Genomic DNA, 21,278 nt, shown 5'->3' on the forward strand with positions numbered 1-21,278 from the left:
TGTTCTCACTGTGCTCCATCGTCCGTCGCGACGTACCCGCTAACAACATGTCAGCTCCCTAGCTCAGATGCCCACAAGGTGTACCCAATTTCTATTGGATGGCCTTGGAGGTGGACCAATGAGAATTAGGCTAGAGTAAATCTAGTTTAATTAATTTAAAAACACTTAATAAAAGAATCAATGAGAATTAAGTCCTTTAGAAGACTATTGGACAGTCTCCCAGGGGTCCAATGAGCATTCAGCAGCCCATTGGCTTGCCTGATTCCTATTGGCCAAGAGGCAAAGGGGTCCAATGAGATTTTAGTTGAATTATTAAATTACCTAAAGCTCTCACAAAAGGGGAAAGGGGGACACATGTCAGAAGGCTATCACTTATGCTGCTTAATTGTCATTGGCTAGCACTAGGGAGGTCCAATGAGAGGACAGCAAGAGGGCTCGCCCAAGAGAGAGAGAGGGGGCTGATTTTTGCAAGGCATTATCACACACACACTCACACAATCTCAGGTGTGAAGTAAAGAATACTCTCTCTCCTTCTCAAGCTTTAATGGAAAGCTTACCACCTACTCCAAGCTTGTGAGAAGGGAGGCCTACACCAACAACTCTTGGCTTTGTGATGCAAATCCAACCAAGAGCTAAGCTTCAATGCATGCTCATTTCCTCTAACATGCTAATTACTAAGCTAAGCTATGCTAATATGAGTGATTATGTGAGGAGATGTACATCTTTCTCGTAAGAATACTCCTACTTCCTCTCAATCTACTCTCATACCCTGCTAGCTCTCACCATCTTCGAAGGTGTGTGAGGTCTTGGGTCTGAGACCGGGGATAATTGATGTTGTGTTTGCTAAGTGTTTTGCTTAGTGCATGAAGCTTTCATCTTCATTGCACTAGCTAGTCTTGAAGGAACACAAAGAATTGTATTGTACAATGTCTCTCTTGATGGGAGAAACCATAATACAAAGCCTTTTGGAGGGGGGACGGGCTCCATGTAAATCCGGTCCTCAAGTGTTGTCAATAGCTTAATTTCTCTCTCTTTTGAAAGTATTGTTCATGCTATCTAACTAGGTGTTATGCTTTTTGTTGCTCTCTCCACCCAAGCACTCTTGTAATTCTCATTAGGAATCTATTCTAATGAAATGCCCACTATGTTCATGCTAATGTCCGCTACACACAAGTTTTTAGGCCATTAAATGTTACAGAAAGATAAGATAGCCCTAGAGTGGGGTTACCCCCCCCCCCCCCCCCCCGACCAGGTGCTGCCTTGCAGCCTGGTGGGGAGCAACAGGGAGGGCGCGAGAAAACCCTACGTGCGGGGAGCAGCTGGGTGCCGAGAGAGAGAGAGAGAGAGAGAGAGAGAGAGAGAGAGAGAGAGAGTTGAAATGGTGATCTTGAAATGGAGTAGAATTCTTGGAGCTTTCTAACACATGCTATTAGCTCTTACATTTGGCCAGCTTGGATGTGTGTGTGTGTGTGACACACACACACACACAGGGGGGGGGGGGGGGGGGGGGAGGTGGGTATGGTGAGAGATGACAACAAGGAAGAGATAGAGAGAATGTGATGTGTGTCATAGAGAGATGTACAAAGATAGACACATACACGTACATATACATATACACACATGCACACGTATGTACGGATACACACACACATAAATATATATGCGCACACACACACACACACATACACACCTAGGTACATACTTACTTACATGCATATCTGATGCATAAAAACATTCGAAAAAAAAAAAAGAGAAATGAGAGAGATATAATGTGAGTTTTTCTATGTGAGCTCATAAGTGAGCTTGAGAAAATGTATAAGATTAGTCATTCAAAACCGCTTGTATATTAAAAGACATGAGTCACTCAAAAAATGTCGCCATGTGTCCCTTGGGATAGTTTCCCACGACGTTAAAATTTTGTTTTTCTTCTTCTTCTTCTCTCTCTCTCTCTCCATCCGAAGGATGCGTTGTTTGAAACCCCACTTGAGAGACACATATCAAACGCTAGGAGATAGAGCCTAGACGTTAGAATGACCTTTTAAGCTTCTCTCCTCTAGAGTCGGAATCTAGGGTAAAACCCCTAACTTAAGGCCACCTAAGGAGGGGCACAATTTTCTGGCGATGACGTTCACCTATTTTAGCTTGGAAGAATGCGATCGGAAGCTTATTGCAAGGCGCACATGCAGTAAAAAGATGAGGGTTGACAGGGATCCGAAGGCGACACACAGCAACGATAGAGATTTCCTCTGTAACAAAATCAGGGTTGAAAGGCAAGCTATAGGAGAGGGGTATAATGTGCCAATGCTGCCAGCAAAGATCAAGCGCAGATCGTGTGGCCCAGCTTCCTTGAGAAGCTAGCACAGCATTCGTCATTTCACGTCCAAGGACTGGGTAAAAGTAAGTTTAATTTTGGGGGTGGCCACGTCCTTGCAAAGGGGGGCGGCTTTTAATTGGCCTGTGTCCACATTTCAACGAAGCACGTTTGTGTTGAAGCCAACAGAGACGACTTTTGACTATGCAATCATTGCAGGCTTCCTGTTCTTCTTCCTATGCTGCCTCTTGCATTGCATTCATGGACGCTCTTCTCGCTTCCTCATGGTATCCCTGTCCTCTACACTTACAATCCCCCGATGAGGATTACAGCAGCATACCGCTGCTCGTGCAAGAGCAGGGCTTGAACCCCCCTTTCACACCTTCTTCTCCGTACTGATCACTCGACATGGAAGCAGCTCTTGAGCATCTGAGTAGTGGCTGTGATTCGGAGCTAAGCTGTGGCCCCAATTCTTCCGATGATCCGGATGTGCTTATGGTCGATCCCTTCTTAGATTACGTCAATGGGGTGTTGATGGAGGAGCAGGACGAGGAGGAAGTCCCTTCTATGCGGGATGATGCATGTCGAAGCATCTTATAATGCCATCATGAGCAGCTTGTATGACATTATGAGTGAGTACGTGCCACTTAATTCTACCTCCTCTGAGCGTATCTGTGGGTTTGGTACAATCCAAGAGAATGGTTTTGATTCATCCCATCCATACGAGAAGAGCAGCCATTGTGACCTGCATGCTGACATACCTGAATCCTGTAATGCGTTCAGTAAGATAACCAGGGAAAGCCTTATTCTTGAGGTGTCAAGCAACTCTGTGCCTGCTTTTGACGAAGTTGATGTGAGTTTGGAACGGGAGAACATAGGAGCTTTTTGTGCCAAGCAAGAGACAGTACAGAAAACTTCTTCTCAGGCACATGATGATCCTTTGAAGATCGCTCATGTCTGTAAGGGTGTTGCAGCTGGAGTCGTTAATGACTTAAGCTTCCACAATGGGGGGAAAGCGCAGGATCAGGAGAAAACTAGGAAATTTGGCATCTTACCTTTAAATTACGAGTCTCCAAGCAGCATAGACATATCACTGGAGGAGTCTAAAGATAGAGCTGGCTATGCAGATCTCTATGTTGGAAAGCCTAGTCCTTTAAATACGTCGACGAATAATGGTAGAGCTAAGAGTCTAAATGGGGGGAGAAAGAAATCGTCGAGAAAAGCAGCATGCAATGGCAATCAATCTGCCAGAAGCGTAAGTGCCGAAGTAGTTGATCTAAATGAGTTGCTTGTGAGCTGTGCACAGGCTTTGGCGATTGGAGATGTGAAAAAGGCAAGTGAGATTTTGCAAGAATTATACCAAGTTCATGGTGCCTCTGCAAAAGGGAATAGCTTGCAGCGCACTGCCCACTACTTCTTCGAAGCTCTAATTGCTCGAATGGGAGGAATGGGAGGGTACCAATATAGAATTTTCTGCAAGAACGCATTCCCTGTGGTGTCCTTCTTAAAGGCCTCCAGGATGTGGTATGAGGTGACTCCATACTCGAAGATTATGCATTACTTTGCAAATCAGAATATTTTAAAGGCATCAGAGGGCGCTTTGAGGATGCATATTTTGGATTAAGGGATTTCTTATGGAATGCAATGGCCCTGCCTTATAAAAGCATTGGCAGATCGTGAAGGGGGGCCTCCTTTGCTTGTCATAACAGGCATAGATTGTTCAAATCCAAGCCTAAATTCATTGGAATGGCTAGAAAAGAACGGAAGCCGGCTGGCAGCATATGCAAAGATTGTGAGAACTTAGAGATTAACTTAAATGTAATTAATATCACTATTAATTAATATGCTAATGTCAAGACATAAGAGAGTGCAAGATAGAAATAGAGCAATGACAATAGATTGCACTTGAATGGAGAGTGAAAACCTTGTTACAAATGAGGACAGCTAATGGGATTTATATACAAGTTGAGGGAGTGAGGATTATCCATCACATGTGAGTTATAGGTAGGTGGGAATAGACACATGTTGAGACTTGCATAGGTAAAAGGGGTCCATGTGAGAATTAGGTGTAAGGACTATGGGAAAAGAGGTAGGTGAAAAAAAGTCCACACTTATTAAAATCATAAGTTACTTTTACATCCTCCCTTAAGGGTGGAATTCTCGTTGTAACATTGAGATTCATGAACAAAAGAGCTTTGTGAAGTAGCCATGTCGTAGATACATGCTATCCCCTCTCAATGAGAAGTTCATCCAGTAGGGATCAAACTCAAATTACGCGATGAAGCTGTTTGTTTAGTGGCGGGCACAGACTTGGTGAGAAAGTCTACCCAATTTTCTACAGATGGAACATACACTAGCTTGATGAAGCCATTTACGACTAGTTCTTTCAATAGATGAAAGTTTATCTTAATGTGTTTGAGCTTGGATGAGAAGGAAGTAAGTGCGATGGTAGACTGATTATCACAAAAAAGAGTGATTGGATCAGTCTAGATATTGAAGGGTAGCTTCAATTCGTTGATCAATTCAGAGATCCAAAGAGCCTCGCGGGAGGCAAGAGTAGCAGCAACGTATTCCGCTTCAGTAGAAGAACTTGCAATAGAACATTGCCGTTTGGTTTGCCAAGAAATAGGACCACCAGCCAAAGTGAATACATAGTGTGCGCTCCTTGCCGCACTGTCGAAGCAAGGGACTTGCCAATACACCGTATGCGAGCCACAAACGGCTCCAAGCACACAACAAACCTAAACTAGCAAGCTCAAGAAAACAAAGGGTGTGTCACTCACCGCTCTACGCTCGCCTTCGTGGTGGATTCCTCGCCGCGATGAAGAAGAAGCTGCAGTCGTGCCGCGCTCAACCGCTTCGCCGCCGTCGTGCCTTCGTAATGCTCGATCGCACACACACTCTCCCTCTCTCTCTCTCTCTCTCTCTCTCTCTCTCTCACACACACACACACACACACAAGGAGGTGAAGAAGAAGAAGATGGAGATGGAGCAAGAGCACTCTTCAATTGCACAAATGAAAGAATGAGTAAAAATTAGGTTTAGTTGGCTTTTATAGGAGCTCACCCCATTCACACTTGGGCGTCCATGCTTAACCAACTAATCCCTTGAATGTCCAAGTTAAAGTGCGCCTCTCATCGACGATCACTCTACCTTTCCCTATTGGTCCGACAAGCCCGGTACCTGACTCTACCAAATACATAATACGCGTCCATCGTAGGTGATGGGTGTCCGTGTGCCGTGAGGGTTAACATGCCCCCCTTCCTGATGTAGATTCCGTCCTCGGAAGCTATTGAGTTGAAGCTGGATCGTCGAGGTGGAAGAGCATTTGAGATGAATGTCCTTAGCCTTCTTCAGTCACTGCAAAATCAAACAACATTGGCACAGTAATTGCATTCTCTTAAAAAGCATATGCAGTTTTAGGTAGACAAATTGATTGGTCAAAGAATTTCAAACAATTTGTTAGCAATGAACATTAAATTGCAATGTAATCAAATGCATAAACAGATGTAAAGGCAAAAAATTAAACAAGTCTGGGGTCGCTAATTTGACGGTCGAAAAGCACTAGAGATCGAATATTAATACCATGGGTAAGCTTCTTAATTTTCTGTGGTCAATTAAGTTGTTTAATCGCGAGAGCCAAGTATTCATGTTCAAGGGCTGACTAGAGGCTATATCTAGAAAACCTTGTAGTTAAGCTACCATAAAAGGAATTTCTCATGAAATCATCGCCTGACTGATTACTTTTTCTTTGACCCCCCAAGGTCTTTTCACAGTGATTCAATTACGATGTGTGTGCTTATTTTGTATGCCTTGGGTTTTTTGCTTTTCAAGGAAAAGCGCCCACACTGGGAACCTCTAGGGCTCTAGTACCATAGGCAATACATGTGAGTGAAGTACCAAATCAAGCTGAGATTTCTCTTCCAGCTTAAAATTTTACATTGTGGCACTTCGATTTTTTGTTTGTTCATTTTCAACATTTAAATTTTGTAACTTTGGGGGGTCATAAAACATTGTTACCCTCCCCAGGCTCATCACATTAGTAAACTCCCTTTATAATTCTTAAGCTAAACGTCACTAGGGTTAAGCCCACTAGAAAGCCCTAGTACATTTCACACAATGCTGCCTAAATCGGATTAAGAACCTAAGTAACCATTGATTATTAGGAAGGCATTCCCCATGGTATTAAGAGAAGATCTCTAACACCTAACTTGGTCAAACTAGCTTAGTCGGACTGCTTGATTTTTAAACCTAGACAAGTGATTATGACAAAACATTACATTGAATTAAATGTTTGATACTAAGCCAATGCGCTGAATATTATGCTACCAATCACAATCAAAGCAGACAAACATGGATGCAAAAAGATAAAGGCAATGCTAATGGACAAGAAACACCTGTTTATGTTGATGGTCGCGCTTGATTTGAAGTGTGAACGAGAGAAAGGTTCCATGAAGGTCCAAATCCTATCAATAGCAACACGCTCCTGTACACACTAGGAAACAAAAGGAATACCTCCAGGAGGCACATCAGTGGGAAAAATTAAAACTCCTAAAAAACAAACTCAAAACACAATCTAAACCCCTAACCTACCTATCTGTCACCCCTTTTAGAATCAAGGAAAGAGGATATTATATAAACCGGGTGGCCACCCTAAGGCTAGGCCTCTATCCTCATCATCTAGATAAATAAAATCGTTGTCCGTGAGGCCATAGTCTTCCTCGGTCTCTATTAGTTCCTCTTCATCATCCTCTTGTGCAAGCATGCTAATCAAGAACCTCGTGATGCGTGGATACTCATCTTGTGCAAAAGAATAAGCATGTGCCATTGGAGACACATTCGCTACTGGGTAGGGATCACTAGTTAGCCATAGACGTATCAGCCATTCTAACTCCTCAAAATTTCTCTCACATGCAAGGCTCTCTATCAAATCCCATTCGCAAGAAAGTATAGGGTAGCATACGTAGAACACTTGTTGAAAAGACAAGGGGTACCTTTCATCAAAAATAGAAGTGCATGCCTCTGGTGAAGTAGCCATTTCTGACAAGACAGATAGATTTGGTTAGGCCTTTAAAACATAAGAGTTGTTTTTGTGTGTTGCTTGACTTGACACGGTGAATTTAGACTTATATGTAAGATCTGATAGGGTGCTCTCTCATTGCTAGGCGCTCTTGCTCTTTACTATTTTTGTTTTTTTGCGAGTATAAGGCTATATATATACATTCCCTAAGATTGGAGATTGAGAGGTCAGGGAAAAAGGTTGAGAGGGAAACAAATGAATGATGACTGTCAGCAAACACTCCCCCCTTCCTTGGGTAGATCATACCGTTTGAAATGAGCTTGTCACCCTTTGAAACCAATTGTTCCAGTTGGTAATAGGTGAGGATTTTTGCCAGTAGTTTGTTATTACCCTAGGTGCCTCTTCAAGTTGCAACGGTGGTAAGGTACTCTCCCAGGATTGAACTTGAAGTGGTTCATCAGGTGATTCTTGAACATTGGGAGGTGTGGATTCTTTTGTAGCTTCATGGAGGTCCACTACTATAGATGGAGGCTGTGTAGAAGCTTTTACCTCTATGGATGTATTACATGAGGAGCTAGAATCTTCATGGGACTCCCCCCTTCCTGAGCTAGGTGGAACAAATCGTTCTTTCTTTGGTACCCAAACTAGCTCGGGAGCGGGTGTGTAACATTCTGTGATTTTTTTCTTTTCACGATCATTGATTCGTTTTGGAACTACGGGATTGAGCTCACTTGGGTCAGGTGATAGGTAAGAGCACAATCTACGTTTTGGCACCCAGATTTGATCATTTCCTTGATAGTAGCCTTGGGCTTCCAATAGTCGTTTAGGGATCCATCGCAACATTTTCTTACTTTTCTTGGAGCGAGTGGCACGTTTCTTACAAGGCTTCTGTTTTTTAGCACTAGCTATGGTCACTAAAGAAGCTTTAGGGACCCACTTGTATGTTTTCTTCGTTACATTAGGATGAGTCTTGTCAGAAGCGATATGCATTGCTTGTAGCATATTTAAGGGTATAGGAATTTCATCCCCCTCATGTGTTACCCAGGTCGTCCCCCTATTTCCCCAAGTGTCTATGGTTGATGCTAGGTGTACCCAATCTACATTGTCTGATTCCGTCATACCCGGTAACACATCCATGTAAGGAGAATCTTGGCCAATGTCTGTATCCTTCTTACAAGTGTAACAATATTGTAGTGGGGCCGAGTGAACCGTGGTGTCAGAGCGATGATCAATAATGGTTTTACTCCCTAAGGGGTGTACCTTACCAGTCACCAAATCCACTCTAAGGACAGAGTCTTGGAATTGCAAATAGACATGATTCTTAGACCAATCGTGAACCATTTGTGCTTCCCTCATGAATGGTCGTCCTAAAATCATTTCATATGACATAAGGTGTTTAGAGAAATCCATTACAATGAACGTATGTCGTACCTTGTGTCCTAGAACTTTGATCTTAAGATCCTTGAGCATCCCCATAGGTTTGGCTATGGTACCATTTGCCATCTTTACCACAATGTTAGTAACACTGAGGCGGGGTTTTCCCATGGATTCCCAACAATCTTTTGTAACGATGCTAACTCCCGCACCACCATCAAGAATTCCCTTTATAGTTAATCCCTTGGTAGTGATGGGTAGGGTCGCATTAGACTCGTCGCCTTCAAAATACTGCCCTAATTCGTTAATGGGTACCTCGATCACAGACTCGTGTCCATCTAAGTCAAGTGATTGCACATGATTTTCCTCATCAATCATAATCGAGTCAGGACTATTTGGTTGCGCAAACTGCGGTAATCCCGTTCGTAGCTCTCCGTTAAGGAATGCTCGAAGTGCAAGGAATAACTCAGGATCTCCATACAGCTTTGCTATGATCGTGGTTCGGACCTCAGAAGACATGAAGTCCACTAGTTTGGCAACATTCATTGGCGTTTTGCAGGGTGTAGGTCCTTGACTAGGAACTGGTGAGGATGGAATCTCATATTCCTCAATGGGATCAGGTATTCCTTCGTTAAACATCCTTTCCAACAAGAAGGGTGTATGCTCACTTTCTGATGTCCTGTCCTCACTCCCTTCTTGGATGATACTAGATATGGCTAACGGTCTATGGTTCATGTGGGGTGGATGAACTTGCGTGGGAAACACTGTGTCATGAATTTTGACCTGCATGGGTTCTGGTTCTAGTTTCCTTTGAGTCTCCTCCACTAAATCTCTTAGATGTTTCACCTGCTTAATCTCGTCTACAGGGTTTGGGTACGTCCCAATCTTCTTTTTACGATTCTTCCCTTTTTGCCCCTGCGGTTTATCTTGGGGGTCTTGGATTGGATTTGGAAACACTTGTGGTGTTTTCAGAGGCTCTTTATGGTTTTCTCTTATTCGGTTTTCATTTGGTTCCATGTTACGGTTTTCTTTGTCGGTCTTTCCCTTTGTGGTATTGGTTCTAGTCTCCATTGTCTCGACTGAATCTGAATCATCCTTGAGGTCATTCATATACACGGGGTCATCTCCTGTTCCTATGTTTGTTTTGGAACTTGGCTTTGAATTTTCCGTATTCTGCGACTTCTTCCTTCGTGTCTTCTTTTTCTTTGCTTGGATAACTGAAATGGTATCTCTCTCTTCGAGGATATGTCCTGGCCCTTGAAGCATGGACCGTGTAATCGCATAAGCAGGTGCGACGGGTGATATTGGCGATGTCACACTAGCAATTTCGACCAAATTCAGGGGTGTGATTTTAGGCGCATTTGGGTTATAGGGGCATTGGGCAATCAAGTGATCTATGCCACAACGATTACATGTGAGTATTGGCATTGCAGACGTGCTCCCTTGATTCATTTGCATCTGTGCAGCATTCTTTTGCAGCCTAATAGGGCACTCCGCTACTCGATGTGGTCCCCCACACTCGTAGCATTGAAGAGGTGGCCTCCTAGCCTGCGTGTTGATATTTTGACCTCTGGATGCGACAGCAGCAGCTTGATAAACCGGCTTGACTTGCCCCCAACAATCTTCCATGTAGTATATAGGACATTCTTCCAATGTATCAAGTCCGTAGGCAATACTAGTGTCTATTTCCTCCTCACAGCCATCTGCATAAGCATTTGATGGCTCGCAACCCACTTGGTTCATAGGGGCGACTCTTGGATGCGGGGGCTGCGGTCCTAGCACAGGAGGTGGTAACGGTGTAGCTTGTACAACATTTTGAGATCTAGGGACCATGTGTTGCGGTAGTTGCTCAACAGGTGGAGTAGGCATCAATACAGGAGCTCGAGGTGCATCCGTCCAGGCTACAGGTGGTCTATTTGCCATCATACGTTTGATCATTAAACAATCCTTAGCTTGGTGACCATACCTACCACATGCGTTGCAAGTTCCATTAAATTTTACTCTAAACGTAGAGCACTCACTAGTGCTATGTGGACCTAAGCAAATGGAACACCATTGTTGCTCCCTTCTTGGATACATGTGACTATTTTGAGGGGGTCGATTATCCTTAAGAGACTCTTGGATTGCCTTGGTGAGGTCTGTCAAGAATGTCTCAAATACCTTTGGCTCATTGGCAATGGGCTTTGCAGTCATGGGTTCATACTCAATGGCTTGTGAGCTAGTGGATCTCGTGTCAGTAGACACCCTCATGCCTGCTATCATCAAGTTGTCCTCTAATTGGATTGCATTGGCAGTGACATCTTCCCAGGTTGTGATACCTCTAATCACTAGTCCATTATAGATTCCTTCATTCCTCAACCCTCGAATGAATCGATCAAGCAGGTGGTTATTGTTGAAGCGCTCATTTACAGGGCAGCGAGAGTTTAAGTGCTTTAGACGACTAATGAAGTCCCTTACTGACTCTCCTTCCTTACGTTCGGCCTTCTGTAGCTGAGATGCTACACCCCAAAGCACACCTTCTCGTATGTACTCCTTTAGAAACAACCTTCGAAGGGTAGGGTAGATTGTTTTCTCGTCCACCCTTAGGGTCCTATACCAATCTCTAGCCTTCCCACTTAATGTCAAGCTTAAGGCATTGCACTTATGTAGTTCGTTGCGTTCCCCTAAGGAATCACATACTTGTTCAAACACTTCAATGTGTTTTCTAGCATCTTCGTCCCCATTGAATTTTTGCGTGAGTTTGGCAATTTGTACTGCCTTACTTCTAGGCTCTCTATCAGATGCATGACGCATATTTTCCGCGATAGATCGACCTATGGTTTGAGCAAACGCTGCCAAGTCACCTATGTGAGGAGGCAGGGCCGGTGGAGGTACTCTTGGAATCATATGTGGGAGAGGGACGGGTACTGGTCTTGGCATATGTGTGGATGATGCAGGATATGGAACATAACCGGGCATAGGTCCACTCGGATAAGAGCTAGGGAGCGGCACTCGAGGAGCATAAGCAAGTGGTACAATTGGAGGTGTGGGGGCCATGTGTGCATAAGGGGCTAGAGGCACATATGGTGGAGGCCCCATATTAGGTACTACGACACTAGGTAGTGGCACTGCGCTAACCGTAGATGTCATCGGTACATTCTCTGTCAGGCTTATCCCTGGAGTGAGCACTGTGTTTTCCTTGATAGAGGGTTGAGCCAAGTTAGGGAAGCTAAAGTTTTCGCTCGGAGGCTCAGATTGCATAGAGACCCCAGGTGAAATGACGTAAGATGGGTCCATGGGGCTCATTAGAGGAGTCTCCATTTGAGATAGAGTAGGCTGTTGAGCCTTGCTCGTATCCAGAAATCTCATGGGGCCATTTGAGAGTATATTTACCCCTCGGTTTTGCCTTTCTGATTAAATAATGCCATGGATAACATTACAGATCATTTTCTGTTGATCTTCGATGCTCGTGGCACTAGAGGTGGATTGTACAATCTCTATCCATCCTACATGGTAGGCGTGGCCAGAGTGTAGATCCGTCAACACCTCAGTGTGGAGGTCATATGTCCAATGATCATTAATGAACAATCCTTCTAGAGTCGACGTGTTAATGGTTTCTTGTGAGGTAGAAGCAATGTTGCTCCCCGTGGTTTTACTTGTCACCAACGGTACTCTAGAGGGAACTTCTGAAGGAGGCAGCTCAACAGGGCCTTCTTGGTAAGAAGTTGGTAGGATATCCACATGGACACTCTTTGGGGGTGTGGGGTCCACGTGCGATGTGAAAGGAGAGTCCACTTCCCCACCCCCTTCGTGTGCTTCATTTGCATCAGGTTCCGAGCGAGTAGCTCTACCTAATGTTTCCATGAAACGGCTAAACATACTAGTACTAGGCTGTGGAGCTTCGGGAGGTGCATGGCCTTCTCTCTCAGTGTTTTGGGTAGGGTATGCTTCCATGATTTCTGAGTCGGAGGAGGAATCACTAGCGGCTATTTTAGGGTCTTGGGTGGTGCTACCTTGTGTCCCCGCTGAGGGTCTAGAGCTTATCGTGGATGGGTAATGGGTGTCCGTATGAACAGAGGCACCCTCAATATGCTCGTGTTCTAGCACCCGCCCAGAGCGTAAGTGCATGTGCTTTTGATACCCTAAGGTGTCAAAAAGCTGCTCTAGGAGGCCTTGTGACTAGTTTTTAGCGTGTTTTTTGTTTGTTTTTTTTGCTAGATTTTTTTTAGAGCGTGTCGTGGAATGGGCCATGTGATAGCTCGAAACGAGCGTATCGGTCAGAGGGTCGTGCCGTGCTTTACAGCCCTCCATTTGGTCACTCTATGCCCTCGGAATCCCTAAAACTGTCAATTTCCAGTAGGGAACTAGGCCCAAACTAGAAAGTCTAAGGGTGCAAGTGGGAAGAGAAAGGAGGAGAGTGGAGGACTTGTCCCACATGCTCTCATTCTCTCTTGAGGGAGTAGGGTATATATATAAGAGTGAGTCTAGTATATATCATAAGACTGAGGACTGAGGCCTGGGCTTGGGCTTGGGCTTGGGCTTGGGAAAACGATCCCGATCTATCTTTTATACAAACCAACCCGTCCGTTTTAAGAGTCACGTTTTTTATTTTCGAAAAATATCGCCGCCCACTCGCTCGCGTTTTTAATTTCCGAATTTTTTTCCTTTTTTTTTTCAAAATTATTATTATTTTTTTTCTCAAAAAACTTTTTTTTCCCAAAATTTTTTTTACTTTTTTTTTTGTTGATGCAGAAAATACAGAAATTGAAAAAAATACAAAAAAACGCAGAAATGCAGAAAATGCAGAAATTGCAGAAAATACAGAAAAAACGCAGAAATTGCAGAAAATTGAAAAAACGCAGAAATGCAGAAAATTGCAGAAATTGAAAACGCCGAACTTGAAAATGCAGAAATTGCAGAAATTGAAAAAACACAGACAATAGCAGAAATTGAAACTTGACAGCAATTGCAGAAAACGCAAAAAACAGAAACCTTCCACACACTCTTTCCCTGCCTTTCCTATGATAGAAATTGCACCACAAGGAAGCGTAAAGTGCTAACCGAGCTTAGTGTAGGGCATATCCCCGGCAGCGGCGCCAAAAATGTGCGCTCCTTGCCACACTGTCGAAGCAAAGGACTTGCCAATACACCGTATGCGAGCCACAAACGGCTCCAAGCACACAACAAGCCTAAACTAGCAAGCTCAAGAAAACAAAGGGTGTGTCACTCACCGCTCTACGCTCGCCTTCGTGGTGGATTCCTCGCCGCGATGAAGAAGAAGCTGCAGTCGTGCCGCGCTCAACCGCTTCGCCGCCGTCGTGCCTTCGTAATGCTCGATCGCACACACACTCTCCCTCTCTCTCTCTCTCACACACACACACACACACACACACAAGGAGGTGAAGAAGAAGAAGATGGAGATGGAGCAAGAGCACTCTTCAATTGCACAAATGAGAGAATGAGTAAAAATTAGGTTTAGTTGGCTTTTATAGGAGGTCACCCCATTCACACTTGGGCGCCCATACTTAACCAACTAATCCCTTGAATGTCCAAGTTAAAGTGCGCCTCTCATCGACGATCACTCTACCTTTCCCTATTGGTCCGACAAGCCCGGTACCTGACTCTACCAAATACATAATACGCGTCCATCGTAGGTGATGGGTGTCCGTGTGCCGTGAGGGTTAACACATAGCCTCCTGTAGAAAAACATCGAGGGTCGTCGCCAGCTCAGTTGGCATCAACATATCCTGAAATAGAGATGGGGCTAGAGGGGTCGTAATAGTAAGTGAGGGCATAGTGTTGAGTGGTGCGTAAGTAGCGAAGGGTGCGCTTTGCAGCTTGCTTGTGCACTTTACAGGGCTTTGACATAGAGCGAGAGAGGATATGGCCTGTGTATAAAATATCGAAATGGGTGCAAGAGATAAGATAACGTAATTGTCCGCAGAATTTTGGGAAATGAAAGGATGGGCAGTAGAGTGCATCAGTGTGAGTGTAATCATGAAATTCAGGAGCAAGCTTGTGCTTAACAGGCAAAGGGGTAAACTCAGGGGTTGAAGCAGACATACCATAGAAGAGGAGGAGTTCTTCAATGTATTTGGATTGGGATAATTGGATAAATTTACCTGCTGGATCTCTTATGACCTCAATGCCGAGAAAATAAGTCATACGTCCTTTGTGGGTTACTGGGAATTCATGAGAGATGCAATCAATTGCTTGTAGCAACATGTACTCTGATGTGCCAAGAAGAGGAATGTCATCCACAAAGAGGCCTAAGATAGCCATGCCTTTAGAGGTCTGCCATATGTAGATATTGTAGTCTTCCATAAGACGTTCCCAGCCACATTTGAGCAAGTAGTGGTGCATGCGGATGTACCACTCTCATGCAGACTGTTTTAAGCCATAAATGGTCTTATGCAGTTTACATACATAATCATGGTGGTGAGGGTCTTCAAAATGAGGAGGTTGTAGTATATAGATGAGCTCTTGGAGCAAGCCATGTAAGAAGGCAGTTTTTATATCAAGATGATGTAAAAGAAGATTAAACTTAGCAGCAAGTGCAATAAGAAGCCGAAATGCAGTCATACCCAGTACTTGCGAATAGGTGTCGAAGTAATCCACACCTTGTTGTTGAGTGAAGCCGCGAGCGACAAGGCATGCCTTGTAGCGATCAACTGAGCCGTTGGGGTGGTATTTCTTCTTTAAGAGCCATTTACAAGAGACAATGTTATGATTCTTAGGAGGTGGCACAAGCTCCCAAGTGTTAGCTTCTTTGAGGGCTTAAAGTTCATCCAATATGGCAGCATGCCACTCCTTGCTCTCTCTAGAAGCGAGGGCATCGAGAACAGAGAGGGGAAGGGCATCTTCAAGAGGCTCTGGTGGATGTTCAAGAATCATTTCATCACTGAGGACAGCAGAGAAATTGGTGGCTTCATAGATCTCGCGAAGAGAGCGGGTGCGACCATGCGAGCTAGAGGCGGCTTAGTCCAAGTGTATAGTCGAAGTGTGTTTCGATGGCGAGGTGGCAGAAGTAGAGCTATGAGGCTCGACTTCGTCGACATCTTCTGGGATGGGAGTAACTAGCAAGGTTTTGTGGGAGTTGCGGAAAAAAGGTGAGACCGGTAGCGAAGGTGATGGGAGCTCACGAGGTGGAGCACCGAGTGTCTGCGGTGTGATGGAAGTAGCGGTAGTCGGGACGGACAGTGTTGGTGATGGTGTCAACTGTGAGGAGATGGGTGCAAGAGGTGGTGCAGGAGTGTTGCCGATTGGCTGTGCATGAGAATGTGAGACATGAGGAGGTGGATGGGCGATGAGGAAAGGCCTTTAGATGGTTAAGGGAGGCTCAAGATTGTGCCTAGAAGGGTGGAAAATTTTCATGGGTGTGTGTGTGGGTGAGGCTGTCAACAAAGATTGATGAGAAGAGTGGACTGGTGATGAGAATGAAGGGTGCAATGGTGGAGAAGATTTTCCTGAGATGATGAATTCTTCATCAAAGATGACGGTGCGGGCAAAGATAAACTTGTGATGGTCTGGGATATAGAGGCGGTATGCCTTGATGCCAAAGCGATCACCATAGCCGACAAAACTTGTGCGTTGAGCACGTGGTGAGAGTTTTGATAAAGGTTGCGTCACAAGTGGGTATGCAATGCTTCCAAAGATGCGAAGGTGACCAAGATGAGGTGGGTGACCGTGCCAGAGGATGTAGGGTGTAGTAGTAGGATTGCGGGTGGATGGAATGCGGTTTTGAATGTAGCATGAAATGGCGGTAGCTTCTTCCCAATAGGCGTCTAGGAGGCTAGCTTGAAGAAGCATGGCATGAGCAGCTTCAAATAGTGTGCGATTCTTGCGCTCGGCACGTCCATTTTGTTGTGGGTGGTCGGTGATGGAGAATTCATGTCGAATACCAGCAGAAAGACATAGATCTTTGAATGCATGAGAAGTGTATTCCCCACCATGATCTGTGCGGAGAGTTTTAATGTGGCAGCCATGTTTAGTCTCAACTAATGCCTTGAATGTGCAAAAATGAGAGAAGGTTGAGGATTTCTTGGCCATGTAGTAAGTAGTTGCGTATTTTGGGAAATCATCTATAAAAGTAAGCATATACTTATTGCCAATGAGGGAGTTGACGGGCAATGGGCCACAAACATCAGAGTGGATGAGGTCGAGAGGTGCAGTGGCTCATGATGATGAAGTGGGGAATGGGACATGATGTGCTTTAGCAAGAATGCAGCCCTCACAAAGTGTGATGTGAGTGAGGTGCTTGGGAAGACCTAGTGCAAGTTGGCGATGAGTGAGTTGGTGCAAAACATGTTGAGAAATATGTCCTAGTCTATAATGCCATTTGAGTGTGTTTTCTTGTGTTTTTATGGATGATGCAGATGCATGTGCAGGCGATGAATCACCCAATGGATAAAGACGCCCAGTTTTGGGAACCAAAAGTGTGACATACTGACCATCTTTGTTTAGTGCCGAAATGTGGCATCCTTCTCGCATGAATTTGATGATGATGCCGTTGTCGGTTAGCTCGCTGATAGAGATGAGATTTTTCTTGAGACCAGGGACATAATATACGTGAGAAATAGTGGTGTGTAGGCCATTAGGTAGGTTAATGACAGCATCTCCATAGGCTTTGGAGAACTGGATGGTATTATCACCGAGGCATACTTCTAGAGGGTGTTCTAGATAAGTGATGTTGGATAGCCAGTGTAGGTGATATGTCATATGATGGGTGGCGCCCATATCAAGTAGCCAGATATTGGGATATGGAATAGCTATAGTGGTGGCATATAGTTGCAAAGGATAAGATGGGCTATCATAAGTAGATATATCAGCATAATGAGCTTGACCATAAATAAAAGGAGATGGATGGCCATGGCGTGTCCCCCCTTGAGGGTAAGAAGGATATAGGTTAGGGTGAGAGATAGGACGATTACCTTGATTGCGTGGTTGCCGACAGTCCTTTGTGAGGTTTCCAAAGCGATGACAGTTGGCGCATTGCTTTGAATTTTGGTGATTGTGGTGGCTTTGAAATTGTGACTTTCTTCCAGAATTATTGTGTTGTCGAGGAGGGCCCGAATGTTGAGGCTTCTTGCCGTTGTAAGGGCGTGAGTTTCTTGTCATAGTGACAAGTGCCATGGATTTCTACGAGCTGCTAGCGTGGTCGCAAAGTGTTTCCTCCTGATGGATCTTGGCTACAAGATTTTGTAGCTGCAAGTTAGCCGTGGTGGCTTGTGTAGTGATAAAGGCTCTCCATGATGCAGGTAGAGAAGCCAATAAGAGCATACTTTGAAGCTCTTCAGGGATGGCAAGCCTTGAGATAAGTACTTCATCTAGAAGTATTTGCCACATCTCCAAAAACTTGGAGGATGACTGACCCTCTTGCATGGTAGTGTTTACCAATTTCTTGATCAAGGAAACTTGGTAGACGAGGTCAGTGTGCTCGTAGTTCTTCTCGAAGAACTTCCAAATGGCGCTAGTAGTAGTTAGCTTTTTTACCATTTGGACTTGCCAATCTTGGCAATGGAGAATGAGCTCCATCTTGGCACTATTGTTTCTACTATGCCAAGTATTATAGGTGTCGATGAAGTATGTTGAATCTTTGTCTTCGGAGTGGTCAGGTTGCTCTTCGACTCCTGACGTGACGTCCCAAAGTTGCAGCTGCGTGACGTAGAGTTCCATCCGAATCTTCCACACTTGGTAGTTAGTGCCGTTAAGCTTATCGATAATGTAGCGGGGCTTGTAGGTGGATGCGGAAGATGAAGAAGCTAACTCAGCCATCTTTTGAGGTTCCGGATTCCTTGAAAAGAATGGAGAGTGAGGCTTCGAGTGTGGACTAGAGAGATGGAAGACTCTTAGCGCTAATTAGAAAAATTAATCTTAAGCTCTATCGCTCTGATACCATGTGAGAACTTAGAGATTAACTTAAATGTGATTAATATCACTATTAATTAATATGCTAATGTCAAGACATAAGAGAGTGCAAGATAGAAATAGAATAATGACAATAGATTGCACTTGAATGGAGAGTGAAAACCTTGCTACAAATGAGGACAGCTAATGGGATCTATATACAAGTTGAGGAAGTGAGGATTATCCATCACATGTGAGTTATAGGTAGGTGGGAATAGACACATGTTGAGACTTGCATAGGTAAAAGGGGTCCATGTGGGAATTAGGTGTAAGGACTATGGGAAAAGAGGTAGGTGGAAAGAAGTCCACAATTATTAAAATCATAAGTTACTTTTACAAAGACTTACAATGTGCCCTTCCAATTCCATGCCATTGTCTCCTATCACTGGGAAGATATTGATCCAACCTCTCTCTATCTTCAGGAAAGTGAGGTTTTGGTCATTAATTGCATGCAACGCCTCCACCATCATGCAGATGAGAGTGTTAATTCTAATTTCACCATTTCCCCTCGCCAAAAGCTGCTCATGAGCATGCGCAGCCTTAATTAACACTAGAATGGTAACCTAACAGGACATAAAAGTGTCCTTTCAGGGTTTTGGGAAAAAATTCCAAAACCATAGTAGATCCACTCATTTTTAAAAAATCCTTTCATGAGCTTATAGTTCAATAACTACTACATATGGAAAAAATGAGAAACTTGTAATTTTTCTCATCCCTTGGTCACAACAAGCCTCCAAAGTTGATGGACCAGTGCATTTTGCCCAAAACAGCAATTTCTTACGGTTGATTGCATATAAATAAGACTGGGGATTTTTGTAGGACATGAGATAAAATGCCTCGTTAACTTCAATGGGTTGGTGACCAAAACATATGGTTGCTTTTACCTCACTAATTTTTTTTGGTAAAAAAAAATAGGTACAAAAAAGTTATATTTTTACCATTCTGCGGACCTATCATCAAAGTTTCTATAGTCACGCTCAATACAGATACTATATACATGTTTTCTTAGTTTCCTTTGGGCCTTTGGATTCAAAAAAAGCCATGGAGCATGTCAAAAAGGATAATGGATCTCTTACAATTGGAACCTTGGGGGCAATGATAAAGTGCTAAATACAGCAAACATGAAAAAACTGGGTTTAGCATTATGACCTCTAGAAACCCATAAAAACTACTCAATATCTAGCCAACTTTGTAGTCTATGATTAGATACGGTTACTACCTACAAAATACACACAATTGGCCTAAGAAACTAGCAATATTGAGAAAGTTATACTTGCTACTCTTAAATGTATCGTATTCTTCAGCAATCAAAAAACTCAACCATCATCATATACTATGCTATATAGCATATTAGGTCCCCCAAAACTCAAGGAAGATTAGCTTTATGTTATACATTACAATTACACAATCAAAATTGAATTTGGATATCAAGATAGCCACCAAAAAAATCATAAAAGTGCTAATTTTGGCCAAAAAACAGGATTATGCAATTCTTATAAATTGGTCATAACTTTCAATTTTAACGCTTATCTCTCCCTACAAGCATCAAAACATGTTGAGAACTATGAAGGCCTAACCTCTAGCCATCTAAACCTCACAAACATGAAGTTTAGAGTAGTATAGTTGCCAAAAATTGAAAAAAGGCCAAAAACAGGACTCGTTTTTTCACACAGTTTAGGTTCAAAAATGTTGTGCAAGAGTAAGGTTTATGGTGAGATCGATACTAAAAAAAAAATGCTAAGTTTTTTTCAGCTCATAAGGCAACTTTGTGGACATATAGCACCTAGAAATTCATTTTCATACTCTTCAAATAATTCAAGCAAAATGGTCACTTAACAGGACACAAAAGTGTCCAAGGACATAAAAGTGTCCTGTTACCATTCTAGTGTTAACCCACTTTTATGTCCAAGGACATAAAAGTGTCCTGTTACCATTCTAGTGTTAACCCGCGCCTTCTACTGACATGAGAGCTGAATTCAGCATGCAATTCACCCTTTTTTGTTTCCCGCTTTCGAGAAACTCTTTCCTATTACTCCAACCTAATGGATATGTTCGACACCCTGTGTGGTGATGACTCGGGCAGGCTGATTGGCGAAAGGAGGTACCATGCCCTTAATATTCTAAATATTGTGGCTTGTGAGGGGGCTGAAATAGTGGAGAGACCTCCGACGTACAGGCAATGGGATGCACACATAAAAAGGGCAGGCTTTGAATTGCTGCCTATACCTTTAATCATTCTGTCTAGATCAAGGTCCCATGTAAAGCAACACTATCATAAATATTTTTTTGTTCATGATGATGCTAATGGATGGATGTTGTTGGGCTGGAAGGGACGCACCATGCTTACTATGGCTGCCTGGAAACCCATTTTCAACAGATAGAGATGATACCTATACATTGCTCTGTGCATTAAGAACATATCATAAGGTGTAAAATACATTGGGGGCTCTTCAGAAAATATATATGTGTACATATTATTTCTTCTTGATTGGCCCATTAATTGTTATAACATCGCCATTGGCATCGCTCAGGGATTAAAATATTTGCACGAAGATTGTGAGCAGCCAATCTTGCATTTTGATATCAAGCCACAAATTATCATATTGTTGGATGGTGCATTTGTGGCTAAGCTTGCTGATTTTGGGATGTGGGGGTTGTTGCAGGGCTACTAGTAAGGAGAGAATATAA

At 43.6% G+C, this 21,278-nt stretch overlaps 2 pseudogenes; one reads left to right on the forward strand and one right to left on the reverse strand.

The window, feature by feature from the left end:
* The window catches only part of LOC147436763 (FT-interacting protein 3-like), a 65,111-nt pseudogene extending 62,738 nt beyond the window's left edge, over positions 1-2,373 (reverse strand).
* On the forward strand, positions 1,763-20,971 carry LOC147436764 (scarecrow-like protein 30; annotated as a pseudogene).
* The last annotated feature ends 307 nt before the right edge of the window (positions 20,972-21,278 follow it).

Source organism: Adiantum capillus-veneris, chromosome 17 (genome assembly GCF_014529385.1).
Source record: "Adiantum capillus-veneris isolate H3 chromosome 17, ASM1452938v2, whole genome shotgun sequence".
Lineage (NCBI taxonomy): Eukaryota > Viridiplantae > Streptophyta > Polypodiopsida > Polypodiales > Pteridaceae > Adiantum > Adiantum capillus-veneris.